The sequence below is a fragment of the Ctenopharyngodon idella genome, chromosome 11, assembly GCF_019924925.1.
Source record: "Ctenopharyngodon idella isolate HZGC_01 chromosome 11, HZGC01, whole genome shotgun sequence".
In the NCBI taxonomy this organism is placed as follows: domain Eukaryota; kingdom Metazoa; phylum Chordata; class Actinopteri; order Cypriniformes; family Xenocyprididae; genus Ctenopharyngodon; species Ctenopharyngodon idella.
The window spans coordinates 2996388-3021771 of NC_067230.1; the positions used below are offsets into that span (position 1 = coordinate 2996388).

General features: G+C 40.7%; 1 protein-coding gene across 10 annotated transcripts in view; it reads right to left on the reverse strand.

The window, feature by feature from the left end:
* Positions 1-25384, reverse strand: part of LOC127522648 (uncharacterized) — an 84496-nt gene that overhangs the window by 21452 nt on the left and 37660 nt on the right. Inside the window, exons 2-3 of one of the 10 annotated variants that reach the window (XR_007932653.1) lie at positions 10873-10921; positions 1574-5715 (exon numbers count right to left, since the gene is read on the reverse strand). The exons of 5 other annotated variants lie outside the window; for them this stretch is intronic. The gene's annotated coding sequence lies outside the window, so the exon portion shown is untranslated. Of the gene's footprint in view, positions 1-1573; positions 5716-10872; positions 10922-12306; positions 17409-21251; positions 23272-25384 lie in introns of those variants that run through there. 4 more of the 10 variants (XR_007932648.1, XR_007932650.1, XR_007932654.1 and 1 more) reach the window with 4 other exon arrangements.

The following is a 25384-nucleotide window of genomic DNA, read 5'->3' on the forward strand; positions in this document are numbered from 1 at the left end:
TACTTATAAATTTGTATTTTGTTAGTATTGTGGTTTTGTTTCAAACAACTATTTATTTGCTGACTCATTGGTTGCAAAATTTGATTTATTTTGTTTATTTTTGTGCTTTAACTGGCTGACTGAGCTTGTTAACCAACCAGCTTTGATGCACATCTTCTTTGTCTTGGCAGGGCCTGAGCACCAGGGGCAGAGGACTGGCTTTATTTTAGGTTGTGGTATCTTCCTCACTGTGTGCTATGACCACCAACCGTGTGTTGTGACTTGTCTTAACATTTGTCTCTGTGTGTGTGTGTACAGTGAAATGCAGTGATTCATCTGCGGGTGCTTTCTGCCTTTGCTGGTACACTCTAGTCCCTCGCCTTGACTTTTTCTAAACCCTTAGTGGCCCATTGGACTGGAACAAACATTCAGTATCTATTTCAACATTGTTTTATTCAAGATTTGTCAATAAAGAATTCATTTTTGTACTATGACCCATGTCTCTGACTCTAATTGGTGATACAAATCTTTTTATGCCTCTGTAGGTGGTTTATTATAATTCTCATAATCATAGTATCGGGACTGGTATCATTTTGTTAATTTGCCATTGTACTTAAAGCAAATCCCCTTTTGCCCTCAGACCCCCACCACAGTAGCATTAATGAGAGGAGTGAGAGAAGCGAGGAGAAAATCAAACCCGGCTTATGACAGTTTTACATAATGAAGCCATTTCCACCTTATAAACCAACCTGCTTTAAAGCCTTTGTTAAAGGTTTCATTTCCAAAGCTCCTAGTTGGGACGACTCAGGGACGATGCAGACTCGGGAGAGAGATAGCTCCCAAGCGTCTCTTCTACCCGAGGCATCGCCCCATATCCATGGTGTTTCAGCCCCGCGATGTTACGATTGGGGGCTGAACACACGATACTGCACTGGTCTCTGCCACGACCTCCACACCTCGGTGTGGAGGTCGGGAAAGAACGGCAGTCCCCGACGCTGAGGTAGTGACCGAGTGGGGAGGAAGCGCTCATCTAATTTACTTTTCATTCTCGCTTCACTCCTCTCCGCGGGCCATTCAATATTTAATTTCTCCACAGCCCTGGTCACTACCTCTAAAAGCTCCTCATATGCTGGAGATGAGGATGTCAAGTCCTTTTCTCCAGCCTCGACGCTCACCACATCCACCTCCTCAGAGCTGGATAGATGAAGCGCCGATGCCTCTCTCCGGGGGGAAGAAACTGCAGCGCGTGTTTCCACCACCAGAGGAGAGACACTGGGTCTGACAGGTGAAGGCAGAGATAAGGCTGGGCCCGTCTCTAACCCCTCTGTCAGATCCATTGGTGAACCCCACGAATGGAGCCGCCACTCTGCCTCGGCAGAAGTGGGACCCGATCCGTGGGGAACACTGGCCGTGGCACCCTCTTTCTCTTTGTCAAAGAGTGCCCGGCGCGATCTTAGTGTCCTGAGAGTGAACTTCTCACAGTGCACACAGACAGCCCCCTCGAGAGCTGCCTGGGCATGCTCAACTCCCAGACAAACAACACACATCTCGTGTGTATCCCCACCCGTGATGAAACGGGGGCAGGGATGAACACACTTGACGCCATAATACGTGTCTTTTTTATGTATATATAGTGTGGTGTGAGATACTCTTGTCCTCAGATGAAGAGATCGTGACTTGTATATATGTAGCAAGACAAACAACACCAAATAAAACACACGATAACACTGAGCGCTTTATAGTTTCCTGGTCCGTGACGTCACCCGCTTCTGACGTCTCGTCACGTTATTGGTTAGATTTCACGAGTGCTTCACGACGCAAACACGCAGAGGCGTTCCCATTGCATTCGACGCAGTTCCCATGAAAGGGAACTGAGTCAAAAGAAAAATGAATCTTAAGTTTTTTGATTGATTGAAAGACTTTATTTCAAACTTGTAAAAATAATGCAATGCAAATAATGCAAAAACTAATAAACAAAAACAAAACAATACAAAAAAAAAAAAGAGAAAAAAACCCAAACAGTATTAAATTGCATGTTCAAAAAGGAGTAGGAAGAAGCATAAGCTTTTTTAATCCTACCCCTTCTCTATTACTCGTTAATTGTTGTGTTCTTTGTTAAACTTTTAGTTAACATAAAGACACGCACACAGGAATTCTCATGCTGATCTTCTTTACTAGCGTGAACTTGATTCGCATAGTTAAAAGCAACATGCAGTACATCTGTGGGTCATACCAACTACACAAACTGCGTGGGGGTGACCTAGACTGAATCATTCACTGCTTATACTACATACCCCTTCTTAAGCTTTGAACAAAGTATTAATCAGACATAAAGCAAGAACAGTATGCTATAAATATCACCAGTGTATAAAATAACATTTGCCATGAACAAGCAATATAAACTCTAGTCTAGCATACTTAAGTAAGCACATAATCTTTAAACCGTGCGGGTTGTCTGATGATTCGTCCAGCTCTTGTACATTCTGCTTTCTATGTTTTGAGATAGCTCAGTTTGAACAGGTTCTGGAGTTGTGTCATTGCACTCGTTATTGTCAGTGTACATGGAACAGTCAGGGTGTGGATCATGTTTGGCTGACCTGTCAGGCCTGAGGTGACGTCTGTTCCTGCGGTAAACTGTGCCCAATGATGTGACAACATCGTATGAGCGGGGCTCATCTCTGATATTGACAACTGTAGCTGGTTTCCATGTGTTTTTGATTCTCATGTATACTCTCTGTCCCCCCTTAAAGGCTTGAAGCGGAGCTGCCGTTCTATCAATACCATCGCTTCTGCTGTGACTGACGATGCTGCAGTGCTACCTGAACATGTTTAGGTATAGAAGGCTGCAGAATAGCTTTGCTGGCCGGTAAGGTGGAACATAGGATTCTACCCATAAAGCTCTGGGCTAGAGAGTATTTGAGACCAGTGACAGGAGTGTTGTGGAGAGTCAATAAAGCTAGGTAAGGGTCAGTGCCAGACTGAGCAGCAGCTTTCAGCATAGTTGGAGTGAGGGTAGTTTGGACTGGAGTGTGTGATGTTGAAACCCCAGTTATGAGCAAATCGAGCCATTTCAGCACTGGCGAAGGGTACATGATCTGCAATCAGTGTCTCAGGCACACCATGTATCTCAAACACTGCCATGAATTGTGCTATCAGTGAGCCTCACGTTTTGTTTTACAGCTGTAGGACTTCTGGATATTTAGAAAAATAGTCCACTATCAGAAGAAATGCTCGTCCATGAAAGTCAAAAATGTCAGCAGCTATTTTTCTGCCAGGTTCTGTCTGGAATTGGGTGTGAGATAAGTGGCTCCTGATTTTCAGGAAAACTCTCTTGGCAGTAACTACAGGCTTCCACCATGTGACGTATGGCTTTACTGAGTCCTGGCCAGTAGAAGAATGATCTGGTGTGCGCTAGGGGCCGCAGTATACCCTGGTGTGCCGCATGAAGTTGTTTCAGCACTTCTGGTCGCAGTGCACAAGGGATGATAATGCGATCATCTTTCATGAGTAGCCCATTATCTAAGCTAATGGTGTGTCTGACTGGCCAATAAGCTTGAGCAGCTAGTGGGACATTTTTCTTTCTGTCCAGCCATCCTTGCTCATGTAGCTGCCGTATCAGTTGAAGCTCAGGATCTGACTGTGTGGTTTGTTGGATCATGTGGATGATGTTACCACAGAGCGATTCTCCATTCTCTGCATAGATGACATTCTCTTCTACATTAGGGTCAGTGTGAATATGATGCAATCCAGGAAATTGGCCTAAGCCTTGAAACACTGACGCATAGCGGCTGAAGAGATAATTTTTTGTTGTGGGCGGTGAAGGTGTGAGTGTCTCAACTTTTCTTATGCGGTCCAACTGCACACATGCCTGTCTCCCAAGCAGGGCTGTGTCTGATGCTGTGGTCACAAAGAACATCATGTCAGTGGTTTTGTCTCTAGCCTGCACACGTAGCTTAATGACACCTTCTGGTTTGATGCAGGTGCCTCCATATGACATCAGCACTGTTTTTTTTTTTTTTTTTGCATATTTACAGGAATGTGAAGTTGATCAATGATTTTCTTTGGAATGACATTCACTTTAGAGCCTGTGTCGAGCTTGAAGTTGACACTTTCCACACGCAGAGTTATGAACCACTGAACCAATAAACAGTGTGTCCACTCCTGATAGCTCAGTGTCTATGTCGAATGTGTCCATTTTAACATTTGATTTGCACACAATCGCAAAGTGGTTCTTTTTGCCACATTTTTTACACACTTCATTAAAGGCAGGGCACGGTCTTGGCATGTCAATGTGTCCGCATTTTGCCACAATTTTTTGCATATCCTCCCGTTGGCCTTGCCATTTGTTTATGTGCTGCTGGTTGGTTTGATCTGCATGCAGGCTGCTGCCCCTTTTTTTGTGATGGCATGCACAAATTGTGTTTCTGATGATGCTTCCATAGCTGTAACTTGTGCCCTCATGACTTCTTTAGCTCTGCATATGTCAACGGCTTTTGAAAGCGTGAAATCACATATGGACAGCAGTCGTTCACGAAGCCCAGAGTCAGTTATGCTGAATACTATTTTGTCTCGTATCATGAGATCTTCAGTTTCTCCAAATTCACATGTTCGTGCTTTTTTTCTTAGCTCTGTGATCAATTTGTCTATGCCTGCATGCTCAGAGAATGTGTGGGCCCAGAACTGATGTCGCTCAAAGCACGGTATTTCCGCAGTGCCTCTGATCATTTTTTAAGTTGTGGATCCTCGTATTTGACCTGGAGCGAGTTATAAATGTCTAGCGCCTCTTTTCCTATGCAATGCAGCAGCACAGTGATCTAAATTAAATCCTTTTCATTCACTGCATATTCTACATTAATAATCATCATATTGTCTTCATAATTATATCGTCTTAATCCGATCTTGATTCATTATTTACAATTTTACGTATATATTTATGTTATCCCCACACCACAGAAATACAAAGAAAGCAAACATATTTATATATGTATATATCCACCATAAAGAATAAGTAATATAAAAATAAATAAATAATCTGTGAGAACACCTAGTTAAAACCCTTCTTCCTCCCTCTACCTTGTGAAAACCATATTTTTGTGAAAACCCAGCTTTTTAAACTGGGTCATGCTTGGACATTTTTTTGAGTACTGAACTTAATCTGTTCCACAGTTTCACTCCACATATAGAAATACAAAATACAAAGATGTTTTAAGTTGCACTCCCCCCTAAAATTATATCTCCCTTCTCTATTAAAAACTATTTTTGAATATTACCAGGTAGTAGGTTGTATTTTGCTTTATACATTATTTGCACTGTTTGAAAATGAACCAGATCAGTAAATTTCATTGTCTTTGATTTTAAAAATAATGAATTTATGTGATCTCTATGTGACGAGAGGAAGAAGGACCCAAAAGCAGTAGAATGCTGAATTTCGATTTATTGAAATTAAAGACAGTTAACGCAATAAGACTGCAGTCCAGAATGGAAAGAGAATCATCAGGCAGGCAGGGGTCAGAGTCCAGAGCAAACAAATCCAAATCATGAGACGGAAATCGGTGTCAGACAAGCAAGCTAGTCAGGCGAGGGGCAAACAGAACCAACCGAGACATCCAACTCACGATCATAAGCATGCAGGTGTTCACAACAGAAAGCAGTCCAGAGTTGCAAGCGGAAATCCAGAAAAATCCAATAACAGTCCAAAAGTTCAACAGCACGGGAAACATCCGAGACCAGTAATTTCTGGAGAGAAACAGGAGACCGCAACACAAAAAATTTGTAAGATAAAAGAAACAACCAAAATTAAATAATAACTAAACAAGAAAAACTGGCAAATGAACAGCAAACAATACTGAACACACTGGCAGAAAACAAAGGAAAAGGAAGAATAGACATAGCGGAGAAATCAAGTGATAAGGGGAAACGGGTGAGTGCAAATGAGCGAACGCGCTGATTGCGAAACAAACAGCTGTGCGCACACACACACACGCTGACTGGAAAACACAAACAGTCACACATTAAAACAAAAGAAAACTATGGAAGCCCGTTTCTGCCACAATTGAGTAAAAAAATATAATTCTGTAAGTCATAATAATGAGAAACTTTCTCATAATTATGACTTAGTATCTCATATTGAGAAAGTTTCTCGTAATAATGACTTAGTATCTCATAATAATGAGAAACTTTCTCGTAATTATGACTTAGTTTCTCATAATAACGAGAAACTTTTTCGTAATAATGTCTTAGTTTCTCATAATAACGAGAAACTTTTTCGTAATAATGTCTTAGTTTCTCATAATAACGAGAAACTTTCTCGTAATTATGACTTAGTTTCTCATAATAATAAACTTCTACGCATGCGCAAAGCAGCGGAGCAGTGACACGCTAGCGACATCCGCTGGTCAAATGCGATAACTCCGCAACCATGGCGCGTTTTGCAAAAGTGTAATCTATAATATCATTAAATAAATAACATTATTGATAAATGATCAGTAGCCTATGAGACGGGATATAGTCGTTTATTCATTTGTAACATTCATTTGTATTTTTGTGTATGAACAAGCAGAAACACAGAGTGGTGATCCATGGATTTCAAACAGATAGAGGAATGATAAGAAAGCACACACCTACATATCCAAGTCTGTTAAAGAATGCTTCACCTGGAAAGCTGTCTTTTGCATACATTCTAATGAGTCATAAACATCTTAAAAGGTGTTTTCTGTAGGAATATCACTGGAATGAAGGTTTATGACTGGGCAAGTGCTTTAGGACCCGGTTTATATTAGAAAAGCTTTCCAGCGCCTTGTCTAGGCAAACCTGCACATCAAATAGCCTAGACTCTTCCGCGAAATACGTGTTAACGTTAACACATAAACCCACACATTTTATGAAAACGTTGCACTTAAACTTAACGAATACATGTCATATTCCTTCGTTAATCTGATAGTTTTGTAAGCCGTCGCGTTCATGCAACAGTTTCTACCGTTACCACGGAAACCACTTTGCGTTCCACCTTCTCGTGCGCATGGAAAAGTATTGAAGATATACTGATAATTTATAATAACTTATGTTATTTAATGATACTATAGATAAAGTAATCTACAAAGTGCAGTCTAACGAAAACAACTGTTTTGTATAACGTGCCATGTTTGCTGTTCTCGCATTTACGAGACTTTGACCAGCGGATGTCGCTAGCGTGCCACGCACTTCTGCTCCGCTGCTCTGCGCATGCGTAGACGTTTCTCATTATTACGAGAAAGTTTCTCATTATTATGAGAAACTAAGTCATCATTACGAGAAACTTTCTCAATATAATGAGATACTAAGTCATAATTATGAGAAAGTTTCTCATTATTATGACTTACAGAATTATATTTTTTTACTCAATTGTGGCGGAAAAGGGCTTCCATAGAAAACAGAAGGAGAGTCAAACCCGAGTCCTGACACTCTATAAGCGGTACTATGAATTATCCTTATGGCTCTTTTTTGCAACATAGATAATGATGATAGCCTGCTTTTATAAGTATTGCCTAAAACCTCCGCACAGTAATTTAGAGTAAATATGGTAATATCAGAGTGCAATAAAGAATGTGAAGTGATTTGTGGTCCATAACATTCTTTGCTTTATTCAGTACTGAAATGTTTCTTGAAAGTTTAGTGTACATGATTTATGTGAGATTTCCAGCTTTATTTATTCTGCTTATTTATTTATTTATTTATTTATTTATCATCTATTATAACCACAAGAAACTTATTTTCATCAGCCCTTTCTATGTCCATACCATCTACCTGCATCTGGACTTGTGCTTTCTTTTTACATTTACCAAATAACATGCATTTAGTTTTATTAATGTTTAATGATGATTTATTTCTGTCAAACCACCTTTATAATTTGCATATTTCTGAAGAAGTAATCTTCAGTAGCTCTTTTAAATCTGAATTTGTGTCTATCCCCAGTTTTATACAGTAGCACAACTTTAGCTATTTTCATTTTGTTTGGAAATGTACCGTTTGAAATGATAAATTACAGATGTATGTTATTGGTTTTGAGTTCCCATCAATGACCTTTTTCACAATTTTCATATCAACTTCATTGCAATCCCTAGATTTATAAATTGATTCATAAGAGTTTGAATGAATTTATAAAAGTTATCAGAGATCATCAGAGTTATTTGAAGTGAATCATTTGAATTCAACCATAAGAGTCCTCAACGTAATTCAGAGTTTCTTTTGAAACATCAGTTTATGTGTCTTGATATTGAAATCACTTACACTATTAGGTTTAGGAGATTGGGAATGTAAATTTGAGTTATTATTTTACATCACATGCTCATACTTCAGGGATCCACCACACTGACATCTACTTACCTGAAGCCTACACTTCCTATTCCTGTAGTATACCATACAATAGTGTAAGCTAAAACATATACACATATTGTGCATATTGAGACTCAAGGCACTGGAGTGGGGACCAAGATGCTTTCACTTTTAAGTCTTCCAGGGTAACGTTGTAATTTTCCCATACGAGGTGAGACTTACAGTTTAGTTACATTTGGTGTCACAAACAGGATTGAATTAGACAGTGCATTTATCTTTTTTTGTGTGTGTCACAAGTCCCAGGCCTACAAGCTGAAGAATGCTTGAGGAACTGAAGTAGGAGATGGCGGAGATGCAGAGGCAGTTTGCAGAGCAGGCAGGAGCACTTGAGCAAGCAAGAACAAAGAGAAGATCTGTCACTAGTTCATCGGCCGTTCAACCATTACTGGAAAGTTAAGCATCGAAGAATGGTTTGCATCAATGAAATTTGCCTTCTAGGTAATGTGAGTACCTGCAGAATATTGTGTAGAGTTAGCGAAACAGCATCTCAAAGATTAAGCAAACGCAGCTGTGAGGTTCATGTTGGGGGACGGTGAAAAGTCCGCTGACGATATCTAGTCCTACTAGACACATATGGAGACAAAGTGCCGATCGGAACCAGACTGAAAAATTTCTACGAATGTAAAGAAATGGAGGGATGATTCGGTCACACATATGACCTACAAAGGGACTCAGTCGAGTTTAGCGCTGGGAGCCAAACAGTGTTCCAGATGCCAAAAGTGTGGTAAAGGAACAATTTGTCCTGGGCCTTCAATATTATTTTTTGAGGCGTGAAATGAAACGTTAAAGAGGACACAAGTTTGACTTTCGTTCAGGTAACGCAAGCTGCAATCACCTGGGCTAAAGAAAAAGAGACACAAATGGCAAACAATCCAAAACCCAGCCCCCTTGTCAGAGTAGTTAATGCTGATGCAGAACAAGCTTCCTCTACTTTAACCCTGGAAAAAACTGCATTAAGCCATACAGAAGATTGCTGACCATCAAGAAGAACTTTACCAGGGAGTTCACAGTAACAGCAGAGTATGACTTCAACAGAGCCGTCCAAAAAGAAAACCCCTGAAGGATAGTGATAGCCGATACATCTGTTAATCATGTGGCAAACCTGGGCACACTAGCAGGCGCTGTTCACAAGGTGCTGAAGCAGCTAATGTGTCTGATCAGTCTCAGCGTTCTACAGGGATGGCTGAAACTAACTACACTGTAAAACCAAACAGTGAAATTAATGAAATGAAATGAATTCGTTTCGCTCAAATAATAATGAAATAATAAATAAATAATAGTGCTCAAGAAGAACACATTTGTGAACTGAATGTTAGTTTTGCATGAAGTGGTTTCTTTTTCTTTGAGATTTTTGGAGAGACTGACAATCATTTACGATCAAGTTTTGCTTTTGAGATAAATTTTGTGAGTCAGACTCTGTTCATGCGTGTCGCATGCACGTCATTTTGTTCCAGAAAGTTCCTAAGCTTTTCCTGGTCCGCGCTGAAACTTCTCTTGTGTGTGTGTGTCTTTTTGTTTGTTTGCTTATCACCCTGCCATCCTGTCAACATCTCTTCACTGTCCTGTCTCAGTTGTTTGTTTCATTGTTTCAAGTCATTGCAAGTCAACATATCAAAGTCATCATTGCTACAATCTGGTACGAATGTTCTTTAAACACACATGAGCTCTATACTGATATAGACTGAACTGAACTGAGAGTTTGAACTGTGTTTGATATGAGAACTGAATCAAAAGGAAACTGAATCATAAGTTGACAGTCATTTGAATGAAGTTACGAAGATTATCAGAGTTCATTAGAGTTATTGGAATTGAACTATAAGAGTCCTTAATGTAATTCAGAATGTCTTTTGAAACATCAAGTGTTGTTTGTAAATCAGTTTATGTGTCCTGATATTGAAATTATATAACTTATATGTGTTAAACAGAGGTGTTTGAAGGTTTACCAAGGTTAAAAGGAAAATTCTGAGAACTTGTTTATTGTTTAATTGTTCTATTCTACTCTTTCATTCAACTGAAAACAATCTTTTAAGAAGAAATCCCAGTTTCCTAAAGAAAGAAAGTTTGTTTCTTTAATGCTGAGTAGAGCTTTTTGCAGTGTCACCCGAGCAGGGTGACATTTTGTACTTACGTTGCTTTTAAAGCTCATTTCTGTAGGGTTTACAATGGGTTTGCACCCTCTGTTACTGCTGGAGCCTTTGTTACAGATTTTTCATTGTGTGATTGACAATTTCACACAGTTAAACAACTTATATGCCACTTAAAAGAGCATATAGTAAATGGGCAACCTGTGGAATGGCCAGTAAAAATACGTTCACTGTGAAATCATCATTTACTGCTCATATGTCCAGGAAGCACTGAACATGGTCGGTTGATAACATAAGTGAGTTACAGGGAAACTATTTCTCAGTCTTCTACTGTCATTGCATGGTAAGATTCTTCCCAGAGATCAAATGATACAACAAATGGCATCATTTATTTACCAATTTCAATGAGTCCTTTCTTTGGAATGTATGTTTACTGTACCTAAAATTCCAAGGGCAGATCCTCTTTCCAGCTTTAACAATACAGATGACTGTTGAAGAGATGCAAAATATAGACGAGTTAGAACAAGATTACACTTTAATTAAAAAAAGTCACTTATAAAATGACATGAGACAGATGATGTTGTCAGTAATGTCTGTGATTGTGTAAAGTGTTCCGATTTATTTTCTTTCTTTCATCACTGAGAACAACATGTTCAAGAGCTCAGACATGTTAACAAATGTTCCATTAGAGCCTGAGAAAATAACATTAGGAAATGCTGACAATATGAGACAAAGGTTTGCATAATACATACTAGTGCTGCTTGATTATGGCAAAAATCATAATCATAGTCATGATTATTTTGGCCAATATTGAAATTATGATTATGTAACACGATTATTGGTGGGTGATATGATCAAAGTCTTATTTCATGATATGTGCAATTTTAGATTTTTTAATTTTAGTAAAAAGTCAGCAATACAATAAGAACAAAGAAACAAATTACAAACAAAACTGACAAATAAATACACTGCAAAAATGATTTTCTTATTCAGTATTTTTGTCTTATTCCAGTCTAAGGGCCAGATTTACTAAACTGGGCAAATTAGCGTGAGAGTGCAATTCCACAAATGCGCCGATGGGATTGGCAAGTTTTGCACGTGATCTGCTGACGCGCAAATTAAAGAACACAGACACAATCACAATCATTTGCATAATGACCAACACAATCTAACAAGAGCATCGCAAATTAGCGTTGGGACGCAAATAAGCAGAGCTGATGCTCTCATCAGGTGCGGCGCAACTTGTTACATGTAATCTGACAAACACGTACACATATATAATATTGTTTGCCAAGCTATATATATATTATATATATATATATATATATATATATATATATATATAGGCCAACATGGCTTGGCAAACGATATGTTTGGATAACGTCTTCCTCTGGCATTCCAAAGAAATTAATACGAGTGGAAAATATTTTCTCCCTTCTACCACGCGCTCTCTGTTCTCTGCGGTGTCTCCTCCTAGCAGCAACAATTGCAGGTAACACTTTAGAATACTGATCCTTCATTAATGAATATCTACACAGGAACAAACGAGTAATGCATTATTAACACTCTAGTAACTACTATTAACTAACAAAAACATCTCAGGTTACGTATGTAACCATGGTTCCCTGAGAAACAGGGAACAAGACTCTGCGTTTGAAACGCTATGGGGAACGTCACACGTGACCCGTGTCTGAAAGCCAACTATCCAACAACTCCAATCCCTATTGGCCGGCGACAGCCTATGATGTAATATGCCGCGACCCGGAAGTATAAAAGGAGCGCCTGGAGAAACAGTATCTATCGTCTTGAGGAACTGTTCTGCAGGCAGGCAGCCCGAAGCATGGCAAGGAAACGCAGAGTCTCGTTCCCTGTTTCTCAGGGAACCATGGTTACATACGTAACCTGAGACATTCCCTTTCGAAAGGGAACTCGCTCTGCATTTGAAACGCTATGGGGAACGATATACCCATGCCGCCATGCTTAAGGAGAGTGCATGCCAAAAAATATGGCTGACAAATGTCGAGCAGTTTCGAAGGAAACGCTTAGCAACTCACCCTCGGGTTGCTATGGCCAACAGCCCAAGCTAAGCCTCAAAGAGGCCTTCCGTAGAAAGCTTACTAATGCCGCTCAAGGCATTCCTCAGAAAAGTTGGGAATATGGCCAGGGAACCAAAAAGAGCCCCGGCCAGTCACTAGAGTGGAACGAAGCCACCCCCAATGCCACCAGGGAGGCCGACCTGGTCTGATGCAGGACAAACTTAGTCTTGGCCAACCCTGTCTGAATACAGAATCTCCATAACGCATTCTTCAGAGAAGAGAGCAGGTAAGAGCGACTGCAAGAAGGGCAGTAAGTAACTCAAACCCACGCGTAGAGATGGGCATCCTGGAGAGCAGAACTCAGCTGAGTGCTATAAACCCTTGTATTGAGGGGAGTATAATCCGCTCATCCTAGGATCTACTCAGCGCTTGATTATTCCCACTGAGGAGGCTGTGCGCTAAAGAACCCTGATACAGGGGAGCACAAACCAGCCTGGGGCTGATCCTCAATGGGAGGCCTCAAGGAAGTCTTCACCAATGATCAGCTTAGGGAGCTAAGCACTATTACACAGACAACCCTAGCAGGGAAGTACAAAGCTCAACCTAACAGGTAGACCATACTGTGGGCACATAACCATGGAGGCCAGAAAGGGCCGACATCATGATAGTAGTTCTATGTGGAGTACGACTCACATAAGCTAGAGTACTTTGTCACAACAGTAGGAGAGTCAATGGTGGCCTACGAAGGCCACCTTGAACCCCTGTCTTGCTGGAAGCAAGAAACATGACTTTAGTATACAGCAAAATGAGACTGTGAAGTGCCCACATAACAGTCCACCTAACACAATCCAACAAGCAGTGTACTCGGTAAAAGAACCTTTTTACTCTTTAAAGCAAGAGGAGTACAACATACGCCATCACGCACTAAGGAAGGCCCCAAAGATGGGCCTATGACCTCAGCAGACACGTGGTGTCAGCTCGTGGCAGTGTTTCAAGCACCAGGAAGGATAAATAACCGAACCATAAGGAGGTTAAATTATCACCTGGGGCCCTGGCCAACCAGAAATGTACTCAACAAAACACTTGTAACTCTCTCAGCGAGAGGAGTACACTATTACATACACCAGTATGTTCAAAAGGTGGCCCAGAGGGCCTAATACCTGTAAAACATACGGCGTTAGTCTAGTGGCCACGTAGAGACGGGCATCCTGGAGAGCAGAACTCAGCTGAGTGCTATGAACCCTCATATTGAGGGGAGTATAATCCACTCATCCTAGGATCTATTCAGCGCTTGATTATTTGCACTGAGGAGGCTGTGCACTAGAAACCCTGATACAGGGGAGCACAAACCAGCCTAGGGCTGAACCTTAGGAGGAGGCCTTAAGGAGGCCTACAACCCATGATCAGCTTAGGGAGCTAAGCACTATTACACAGACAACCCTAGCAGGGAAGTGCAAAGCTCAACCTAACAGGTAGACCATACTGTGGGCACATAATCATGGAGGCCAGAAAGGGGCCTACATCATTATAATAGCTTTATATGGAACATGACTCACATACGAAAAGCATTTCATCATATTAGAAGGACATTCAGTGGTGGCCTGTGAGGGCCACCTTGAACACCTGTCTTGCTGTTGGAGCAGGACATATGACTTAGTGACAGTAGTTAAACTGTAAAGTGCCCACATGACAATCCACCTAACACAATCCAACGAGCAGTGTACTCAGTAATAGAACCCTTTTTACTCTTTAAAGCAAGAGGAGTACAACGTACGCCAGCACGCACTAAGGAAGGCCTTTGAGGGGCCTATGACCTCAGCAGACACGTGGCATCAGCTCGTGGCAGTGTTTAAAGCACCAGGAAGGATAAATAACCGAACCAAATGGAGGTTAAATTATCACCTGGGGCCCTGGCCAACCAGAAGTGTATTCAGTAGGATACTGATAGCTCTCTAGTAAGAGGATACACTACAACATACGCTAGTATGTTTAAAAAAGGCCATCCAAAGGGCCTAAAAACCTTTAAGACATACGGCGTTAGTCTAGTGGCCATTAGGGTTCTAGGAGCAAAAATAGAACCAACCTAGATACTAGGTGGCTATTTAGCTCAACTAGAGTAGAAACCCAGACTCAAGGAGGCTGATGTAGTTAAAACCAAACCTCAGTAAGGTTTTTACCACAAAAACTCACCCCTGAGAGGTCAGTCACTCAGAAGAGTACTCGGTAAAAGCACCTTTTACTCTCAAAGTGAGAGGAGTACATAACTGAACTCCAACATGCTACACGGGAGGCCCATAGGGCCTACCTTAGTAAACACGTGGCATCAGCAAGTGGCGACCATAACCACACCAACCATCAGGCCATGCATTCAACGATTTAGTTTCTAAAAGGAAATGCATATTACGCCACATACTCCACGAGAGGCCTGCTTAAGGCCTACTCAACAGAGGTGGGGTGTGGTCGATGGTGGTATTGGATTCATAAGCATCCTGCCAGCATGTCAGCTAAAAAGGAGGCCTTATGGGGCTTCCAAGTTCAGCAACAAGTGGCGTTCAGCCCGTTTGTCCATATAAACACAAACTGTGCCAACATGTAAACTAAAAAGGAGGCCTTATTAGGGCCTACCCTAGTAAACACATGGCATCAGCCAGTCCAAGACCATACCAACCAACAGGCCATGCATTCAGTGAAAAACCTTTCACGCATAATACTGAGAGAAGGAATGCATATTACGCCACCATACTCCACGAGAGGCCTGCTTAAGGCCTACTCAACAGAGGTGGGGCGTGGCCGATGGTGGTATGGGTTCTTGGATTCCCAGGCATCCTGCCAGCAAGTCAGCTAAAAAGGAGGCCTTGTGGGGCCTACAATCTCAGCAACAAGTGGCATTCAGCCTGTTTGCAGAATAAAACACAAACTGTGCCAAGATGTGAACTAGAAAGGAGGCCTGTTGGGGCCTACCGTTCCAATGACACGTGGCTTCAGCTCGTGAAATAAAGGGAACCAAGCTACAGGAGACCAGCTCTAACCCAACAATAGCTGTGGGAAGCTAACTGCAACCTGAGCTAGGCTACACATTCCAACAGGCAATATACCCTAAATCATATGTGACTAAAGGGAACCAAACAATGCCAACATGGTCTAAGGGAGGCCTATATGGCCTACTACCTCAAACGGACACGTAGCAAAAGCCTGTGGCAGTGTAAACTATGTGAGCAAACTATGATCAACTAACAGCACTTGTTAGAAATACATTAACTAGAAGGAGGCTAATTAACCATAAGAGCCTACAAAGTTATATGCAATATAGCTGTTAACAAGATCACAAAAGGGAGCTAATAGAAACCAGCTTCTCTCAAAAAGTGGTTCTATACTACCCTGAGTATGCAATCCAACAGGTGATGCACTCAGTGACACAAATAAACCTCAACTGGGGAATATAATAGTCACCAATCTCTCCAATAGAGGCTAACATCAAAAAGCCTGCTATTATGAGAACAGGTGCTAACCTGTGGCAGCATAAGTAAGCTCACATACAAATGTAGGGCAAAAGTCTTGAACTCAAAGCAAACGTAATGCTTTGACATACATGCTGTTTCCAATGAGGATAAACATTTTCTCCACACAGATTCTCAAATCTGTACTAAGCCCTGGAGGACAAAGGCTAAAAGCTAGCACCGTCAACTCAAACTTGATTAAGAAAATCAAGTGGCTCAGAGGAAAAACATTTTCCATAGCATGAAAAGTTATAGAAGTGGGGCCTAACATACACCTGCATAACTTATCTACGCAAAGATAAGGGCCTACCACCTGAGAAAACAGCATCAGGGAGTCTAAAAACAGTCTACAACCTAGCTGTTAACCTCACCGATTGCATTCCTACATAAAATATATATACACATGTATATAAATAAACATATATATATACACATATATATAGGAGGTGAAAGAAGAAAAGGAGAGGGTAGATATAAATCGCCCTTGCAGCTGGGGGATCGATTACAAACGCAGAGGTGTTTACAATCGATCACCCATCTCACTCTCACTTCTTCCTCCTCCTGTCTGTCTGGGCTCAGATACAAATCTGAATGGCTAGGGGTTTTTCCATGCCCTCCTGATCTCAACGCGGAGATCCGGAAGGAATGGAAAGCTTATGGGAGCTGCAGCGTTCATGGACAGAAAGGAACTGCTCGTCGAGCCGTCTGCGCACGGCCCCTTTCTTAACGCGCTCTCACGGCAGCTGCAGCCTGCCAAAAAGCGCGTCCCAAAAACACCAGCAGCTCCACATCAGCCAGAGGAGCGCTCGCTGCCGGACGCGATGACGTCAAATACGGACGTCATCGTCATCCAACAATTCATCCTCGTCAGCCCCGGGGGAGCTGAGAGAGATTACAACTCTCTCAAACTTCCCAACGAGCTCACCTGCAAGCCCTATGATTGCAGCCGCCGTTTTGCCTCAGCACAAACAGGGCCAGAATCACCAGGCACAGATGCGGACACGTCTTCCCTCGAGAAGAGTGCCGAACGAGAACAGAGCATCCCAATAGGAAGATGCTCACAGTAAATAACAGACAAACACACAGACAGCGCCCTCAAGCACTGTCTATGCGCTCTCCTCTCCACACAGAAAACGCCCAGAAATGTGTATATCAAGTGTCAAAACCTGGGACACAGATGAACTCACTCTCTTGAACGTTTGTAAGGCATATTATAGAATCCCTTACCGGAGTCGATATAGTTGCGATCAGACAGAACAGACCCGAAAGACAAAAAGATACTGACTGTTTCTCCAGGCGCTCCTTTTATGTTTCCGGGTCGCGTCATATTACGTCATAGGCTGTCGCCGGCCAATAGGGATTGGAGTTGTTGGATAGTTGGCTTTCAGACACCGGGTCACGTGTGACGTTCCCCATAGCGTTTCAAACGCAGAGCGAGTTCCCTTTCGAAAGGGAAACTCTGATTAATGAATTAGTAAGTAATAATGCTCAGTTGAATGTGGTAGTATTAGCTAATCAGTAACTACTGTTTTTTCATACCTTCCAGAGAACTACTAAGAACTACTATATACAGGTTCATAATTAACATGAATGATGCATAATGTATAATTAATAGTAACTACTGAAGTCAATGTAAACGTTTGAGGTTTTTCCTTCTGATGTATTTGGTAACACTTAAATAATTACTAGTGGGTTACCATGATCTTCATTTTAGAATACTGATCCAAATAAGTAGTAGTTCCTTCAGAATTATGTAGTACCTCTTGAGGTATTACTATCCAATACTTTACAAAAACCTCAAAAGTTTACAATGACTTCAGTAGTTACTAGAGAGTTATTATGTTTTTCACTTTAGAATACTGATCCAAATAATTAGTAATTCCTACTGAAGGATTTGGTAATACTTCAGTCATTACTAGTGGGTTACCATGACTTTTACTTTAGAATTAATTATACATTATGCATTATTCACATTAATTATGAACCTGTATATAGTAGTTCTTAGTAGTTCTCTGGGAGGTATAAAAAAAAAAAAATAGTAGTTACTGATTAGCTAATAGTGAACTACCACCTTCAACGTTGCACTATTACTTACTAATTCATTAATCAGAGTTTCTTGTTAGTTATTAGAAGTTACTAGAGTGTTAATAGTGCATTACTCATTTGTTCCTGTGTAGTTATTCATTAATGAAGGATCAGTATTCTAAAGTGTTACCCAATTGCAGCCATGTCACAAAATGGGTTAAGACATGCTGTTTCCGGGCATTAAATAATGGTGCAAATACCAGTAAGCTGACGAGCGCAAACATTAGTAAATCGCGTTGCGTGATTCATTTAAATACTTTCCTCCCATAAATTTAGTGTCTGAAAGGGAAACTCCTACTAATGCATACGCAATAAGGTCAGTTGCAAAAACAACTCAGTCCATGCCTTTACAGCACTAATTTTGCACTGTGTGTCTTTAGTAAATCCCAACGGTAGTTTTCAAAAAGTTTTTGCTTAAAACAAGCAAAATTATCTGCCAATGGGGTAAGAAAAAACAAGATGAAATAAGATTTCAAAGATTTTTTTTTTTTTTTCCATTGGCAGATAATTTTGCTCGTTTTAAGCTTGTTTTTTATTTTATTTTCCAGAAAACAAGAAAAAAAAAAATCTTATATCATTATTTCTTACTTTACATTTTACTATCTAGTAAAAGCATCTGGATTTAAATTTTTTTTTAGATATTTAGACTGGAAACAAGCCAAAAATACAAAATAAGAAAAGCATTTTTTTGCAGTGTTCAACAGAACAAAAATACAAATTAAATAAACAGTACATCTTCCTGAAAAACCTAAAGCACTAACAGTGGTATTCAGATAAGTAATAGTCTACAACAGAAACTGAATAAAGTAAACAAATGTAAAATAACACTGCTGTATACATTAAATATAGACTAATTGTCAGGGTTCTGCCCTGGCAGCCTTGTCAGTCTTGTCTTTGTTTAATGTGTCTCTGTTTGTGTTGTGTGTCAGCACATGGCTTTGTCTTTGTGTTTGCCATGTGCTTCTCTGTTCCCACCTCGTTTGCTGTTACCACGCCCCCTTGTTTAGTCGTTGTTCAGTCCTCGTTTGTATAAGTATGCTCACCTGTTCCTTATGTTCCCTGCTCCCTTTCTTGTTGAGTCCTCGTTAGTCTGAGTGTTGTCACCTGTTCCTCATGTTCTTTGCTCCCTTTATATTGTGCCATTTTTCCCTCTTGTCTTTGCCATTTCGTTAAACCTTGTGCCTCTGTGTACTAGTCTTTTGTTACTAAAGTCTGTAGGAGTTACTTATATCCTTTTGTCATTCTAGTCATGTCTTGATCTGCCTTGTTCCTAACCATCTGTCTTGTCTAGTCCTGGTTGCCGTGTCTCTGGTCTCCCCTAGTCCTCTCCAGCAGGCTGAGCTTCCCTGGCCACTCTCTCGGTCTACCAAGTAGCAAGACCTGTGCAGTGCCTGTGAGTCCATGTGTGACTATCTTCTCGAACTGTGTGTTCCTGCCTGGGCTACGCTGTTTCTCTTCAGTCTTGCACTGCCATACCATCTCTGCTCTCCAACCTCCTGTCATCCTGGGTTGGAATCAGCGGCCACTCTCTCAGCCTGCCTGTCATCGTGCCTCATTCCCTTCCTACTGTTCGGACTGTGTTCACCTCCTCATCTCAATATCTTGTCTTACGTCTTGTCTTATCAATAAACCTGTAACACTCATCCTGCGTTTGAGTCCTCCCTCATAGATCCCTGACACTAATCCTTATTACAAATTACAAAAGTTAGTTCATTCAAGAGCAGTGAGTGATTTTATCTTTGTCTTTTGTTGTTTGATTAATGACAGACTGCAGCAGGTTTATAGGCTGCTGTCACTTTAAGAGCTGGGCGGATCATAATCAATTGTGTTTACGAGGATACTTGCCAAAACGGCATTTCAGCATTTTGTGTGTATGCTATTTGACCGCTTAGGTGTGTATCCAAAGCCACAGTGTACTTTGCTTATGCATGTTCCGCCCCGTCTTGGAGCGCAGGCACAGAAAGCTGCCTAGGGAACAGTATCTCTTTCGTGGCTTAATGCGCTTTTAATAACACTTTTTAATGCACGGTAACACTTTACAATATTTTACAATTACGGTAACACTTTACAATATGGTTCATTAGTAAAACATTAGTTAATGTATTAACTAACATGAACTAACCATGAGCAATACATTTGTTACTGTATTTACTAATCTTTGTTAACGTTAGTTAATGAAAATACAGTTGTTCATTGTTTGTTCATGTTAGTTCACAGTGCAATAACTAATGTTAACAAGATTTTAATAATGTATTAGTAAATGTTAAAATTAACATGAACAAAGATTAATAAATGCTGTAGAAGTGCAGTTCATAATTAGTTCATGTTAACTAATGTAGTTAACTAATGTTAACTAATGAACCTTATTGTAAAGTGTTACCACTATTACTATTTGTCTAAATAATAAGCTGTATAAATGTACATTTAAATAGTTTATTAATGTCACAGAGACAAACTCCGTGATTCCCTCCTCTGGCCATCAGAGGCGCCCTCACCCGAATATTGACACACGCACACCCACACACACACACACTACATTTCCCATCGGCCCTGTACCTGGCACTGATTACGCTGCCCAGCTGCAGCCTGTTTATTGGCCTATATAAACTGTCACTGCACCAGTCCTCTTTGCGAGGTCTTGTATTACTACGGTTTGCATTTCTGAGCATTCTTTATTGTTTTGCCTTGATCCTCAGTATTCGATTCTCTGCTGCCTGCCCACTGGACTATTTGCTTTGCATTTTGACCTGTGATTGTTCTCCACCTGCCCTGATCTACTGCCTGTTCTACGACTACGAATCTGTCTGCCCTCTGTTACTGTTTCTGCTATCTGACCACTGCCTGTTTGACCACGAGTATCAATAAAGCCTGCTTATGGATCCCACTTTTTTGAGTGACGAGTCGTTACAATTAATCATTTACTTGCACTTTCTAAATGATCTTATGAACCACTGACAACTCCTAAATAACTTTTTGTAAATAGAAATGATAGAAATGATAAATTGATCATTAATAAAGTATGAAAATACAATTATTAAACACATTATATGCTTAAGAACAAATCATTTATAGCTATGTTTATAAACTGCTTACTAATGTTTATTAATGTTTTATAAATGATGAACTATTTATTAATGCTTAACTAGTAATTCATAGTGTGCAGTTATTATAAAGTGTTACCAAATGGATATAATGTAATAATTTTCTCAAAAACATAATGAAATCTTGAGCTTATTCCCCTAGTTTAGACAAGGCTTAAGCTAGTCCCAGACTAAAATGCATGTTTGAGCTGTTTTAACTGAAAGCAACCTGACTCATCTTAAAATACGTCAGAGCCACTGTTTTGTCTATATCCATCTTTGTCTCCAGAAAATTGTTTTTCTAGGGTACATTTATAAAAGCTACGTAAATGTCCTAATTGAACTAAGGCTTAGTCTAAGCCCTGTCTGTGAAACCAGGCCACAATGTAATAACAATAGTTACATTATGAGAAATGTATTACATTATAAACTCACACTGTGCGTGAGTTACACTTGTGCGACAGGTCACGCTATCTGCTTCAGCCAATAACACTTTAGTATAGGGAACACAAATAAACTATTAACTACGACTTTTCCCCTCAATAAACTCCTAATTTACTGCTTATTAATAGTTAGTAAGGTAGTTGTTAAGTTTAGGTATTGGGTAGGATTAAGAAGTGTTGGGCACGTTACTTTAAAAAAGTAATTAGTTATAGTTACTTCTCACAAATAGTAACTGAGTTAGTAACTGAGTTACATCATTATAAAAGTAACTAAGTACCAGGGAAAGTAACTATTGCGTTACTTAAAAAAAAAAAAAAAAAAAAATGAAATGGCCTATGTCAAATAACTTGGATGCCCCCAATATTGAGTCTAAAAATAAATTATGCTTGATCCTACTCGTGACTTATGATCCTGTCAGGCACACAGACACAGACGGAGGCAGACAGGTAGGTGAATAACAGGTTGTTTATTTATAGACAGAGGCACGGATCTGGCAGAGGAGATAACAGGTGAGTAGAGAATACTGAAGCACGTAGGAAATGGAACTTAGCTGGAATGGTAACCCAATGTCTCTACTGCAGGAGTGGAGACTGGAAGGAAGGCTGGCAGACGATGGATGGTGGATGACAGTAGATGGAACACAGAAAACAGATGACACAGGTAGGTAACAGGTAAGTAGTCCATATGGCAAGTAGATACATAGAGACATCCATTGATGAGACCAGACAATGTGGAGGAGTGAACGTGGGGCTTAAATAGTGGTGCTGAAGAGTGCTAACAAAGGTGATGACTTTCAGGTGCAGGTGATTGGTGAGAGAGTGCAGGTGAGGAACCAGAGGAATGCTGGGAAATGGAGTCCGGGGAAGGTGATACAGACGGTGAATGTGACAGTACTCCCCCCTCCCGGTAGGTGTGTCCTCGCGCCATGGATAGATAACCGGGAGGGAGGGAGGGAGGGCGTCCTGGAGACGTGATGGGTGATCCGGGTAATACAGGGCAGATCGTCTCCAGGACGGTACTGGCTGACCGGGGTGCCATGGTGGGTCTGGCAGCTTGGGAAGCCATGGAGGTGCTGGCCACTCGGGAGGCCATGGTGGGTCAGGCTCCTCAGGACACCATGGCGGTGGTGGCCACTCGGGACGCCCTGGCGGGTCAGGCTCCTTGGGATGCAATGGCGGGATAGGCTCCTTGGGACGCCTGGGCGGGGCAGGCTCCTTGGGTTCCGTGGCCTTGGCCCAGATCCCCAGGCTCGGCCACCAAGTTCGGGGACGGATCCTGAATGAGGAAGAGATCCATGACTGTGGCAGCGGCCATCTTTACTGAGGGCTCAGGCGTGGCGGGAGCCATCTTGACCGAGGGCTCAGGCGTGGCGGCGGCCATCTTAGGAAGGGCCTTTGGGCTGGCGGCCATCTTCAGATGAGGTTCGGGAGTGGCGACCATCTTGCGACAGGACGCTGAAGTGGCGGCCGGCTTGGGAAGGGATGTTTGGACTGGTAGGAAGGCCGATAGTGGTACAAAGCTTTCCAGACACTGATAAGTGGCCTCCTCCCAGTCCAAACCAGTGAGATCGGGGAGCTCTCTGGGATCAACGAAGTTTGCCCCGATCTTGTACAAATTCTTGATTTTTTTCATCGTCCAGGGAGCTGGTCTGGACGAGACGGCAGAATCCGTGGTGCTCTGCATGGGGTCTGGTCTTCTGTCAGGCACACAGACACAGACGGAGGCAGACAGGTAGGTGAATAACAGGTTGTTTATTTATAGACAGAGCCACGGATCTGACAGAGGAGCTAACAGGTGAGTAGAGAATACTGAAGCACGTAGGAAATGGAACTTAGCTGGAATGGTAACCCAATGTCTCTATTATATATAGAGAAATAGTGGTGCTGAAGAGTGCTAACAAAGGTGACGACTTTCAGGTGCAGGTGATTGGTGAGAGAGTGCAGGTGAGGAACCAGAGGGATGCTGGGAAATGGAGTCCAGGGAAGGTGATACAGACGGTGACTGTGACAGATCCGCTCTTGCTCACAACATGAAATTTCTCTGTACTGTACTACGTGTTGGTAGCCATTAAAGAAAACGTAATTTCATATTTATGTTTAAATAGGCCTATGTTATATTTTAAATTCATCTTATGAAAAGTGAACAGCATGAGTAAGATAGGATGCATCATAAGATGCGCAAAATATCAGGAGACATGGAGTGGGTCAGACATGATTTTGACCACTTCAAGTTTTGTTTGGTAGAAAGCATTTCTTTAAAGTGAATGCCATCACTTGCGCGTGAACTGGAGCGTGCTAAATGAATTTCATCTTCCCAGCCGACACTGATTCAGATAACATACAGAACACACAGACAGAGCATCATACAATTATCAGTTTAAAATTGTATTTGTGTAATTATGCTTAATTACTGATGGTTTTGCAGTTATAAATTGCAAAAATAGTGTTATATAGACAATTTGTCCCCCAAAGTGAAAGGTATATCCACATTAATTATGGCACTTATTGAGTGATATTCAAGTTTATTGACCAAAATAAGCCAATAATTAAGGCTAAACTGCCACTAATACAGTACTAATAAAGGCAATTTGATCCCCTATTCTAAAGTGAAAGCTAAATCCTCATTAATTATGGCACTTATTGAGTGATATTCAAGTTTATTGACGAGAATAAGCCAATATTTAAGGCTAAACGGCCATTACTAAGACAATTTTACCCCATATTGTAAAGTAAAAGTTATATTCTCAATTAAGGCACTTATTGAATGGTCTCATTGTTATATAACTATTAATAGATAACTTTTACAGGCACAAAACATACTTTTTTGTACGTTTGGATAAATGGTGAAAGATACAACATGGATCACAACGTAAACATATTACGCTTTTACAACAGAAATACTTAAAATATTTACAAATCTTTTATATCATAAAGATATCTGTATAATTTCCCTTTTACCATTTTATGGATGACTGTTATATCCCTAAACCCAAACATAACCATTTTATAGAGAATATAAAATGAATGTAATGGACATTAATATTTAGGAAAATGACAATTTTAGTAACACTATATTGCATTAAAAGGATATTTTGAGCCACTAAATCCACTCAAACCTCTAAACCTACCCATAACCATTTCTTAAAAATATGTAGTTATAAAGAAAAACATAACAGACAGAAAAGTGTAACTTAATCACACTAATTTCTTTATTAAGAAAATGTCAAAAGCGATACCAATAGTAGTCCGAATGACGATGTATTGCAGTCGCAGTCCTCTCTGGTGATATATAATAGTTTTGTATCAGGTACAAGCAGAATTAAGTTATTAATCCACGAAAATGGTATTCCGCTTCACTTCACTTGACTTCACTTTACGGCACATCACTGCCATAAAACGTGTCGTGTCAAGCTTTTTGAGGCGGCAATTTTTGAATTAATAACGATCGCTGGTTTTGTTTACGGTTGCTGTTGAGGATGGAGATGAAAATCGGTGGATAAAGAATTCAATTTGGATCTGTTCCTCGCAGTCGTATGGATTATAAAGATGTGGATTAAAGCGGATTAAATGACGTCTTTTGTTAATTTATGCTGCGTTTTGGTGTATTTTCTAGTTCTGTGTCTGAGAAAACGCCTTTTGTGTCCCATGGCGAACAAAATAAGTATTACATGATAAATAATGGTTAGATGATTACAGAAATGTTATTCATTTTAAGGTTTTAAAGTGTAGTTTTGTTTAACGTAATTCTTTGAAATGAGTTTGCAGTGAAAGTCACGAACAGAGCAAAATGTTTTTACATTTAATCATTTT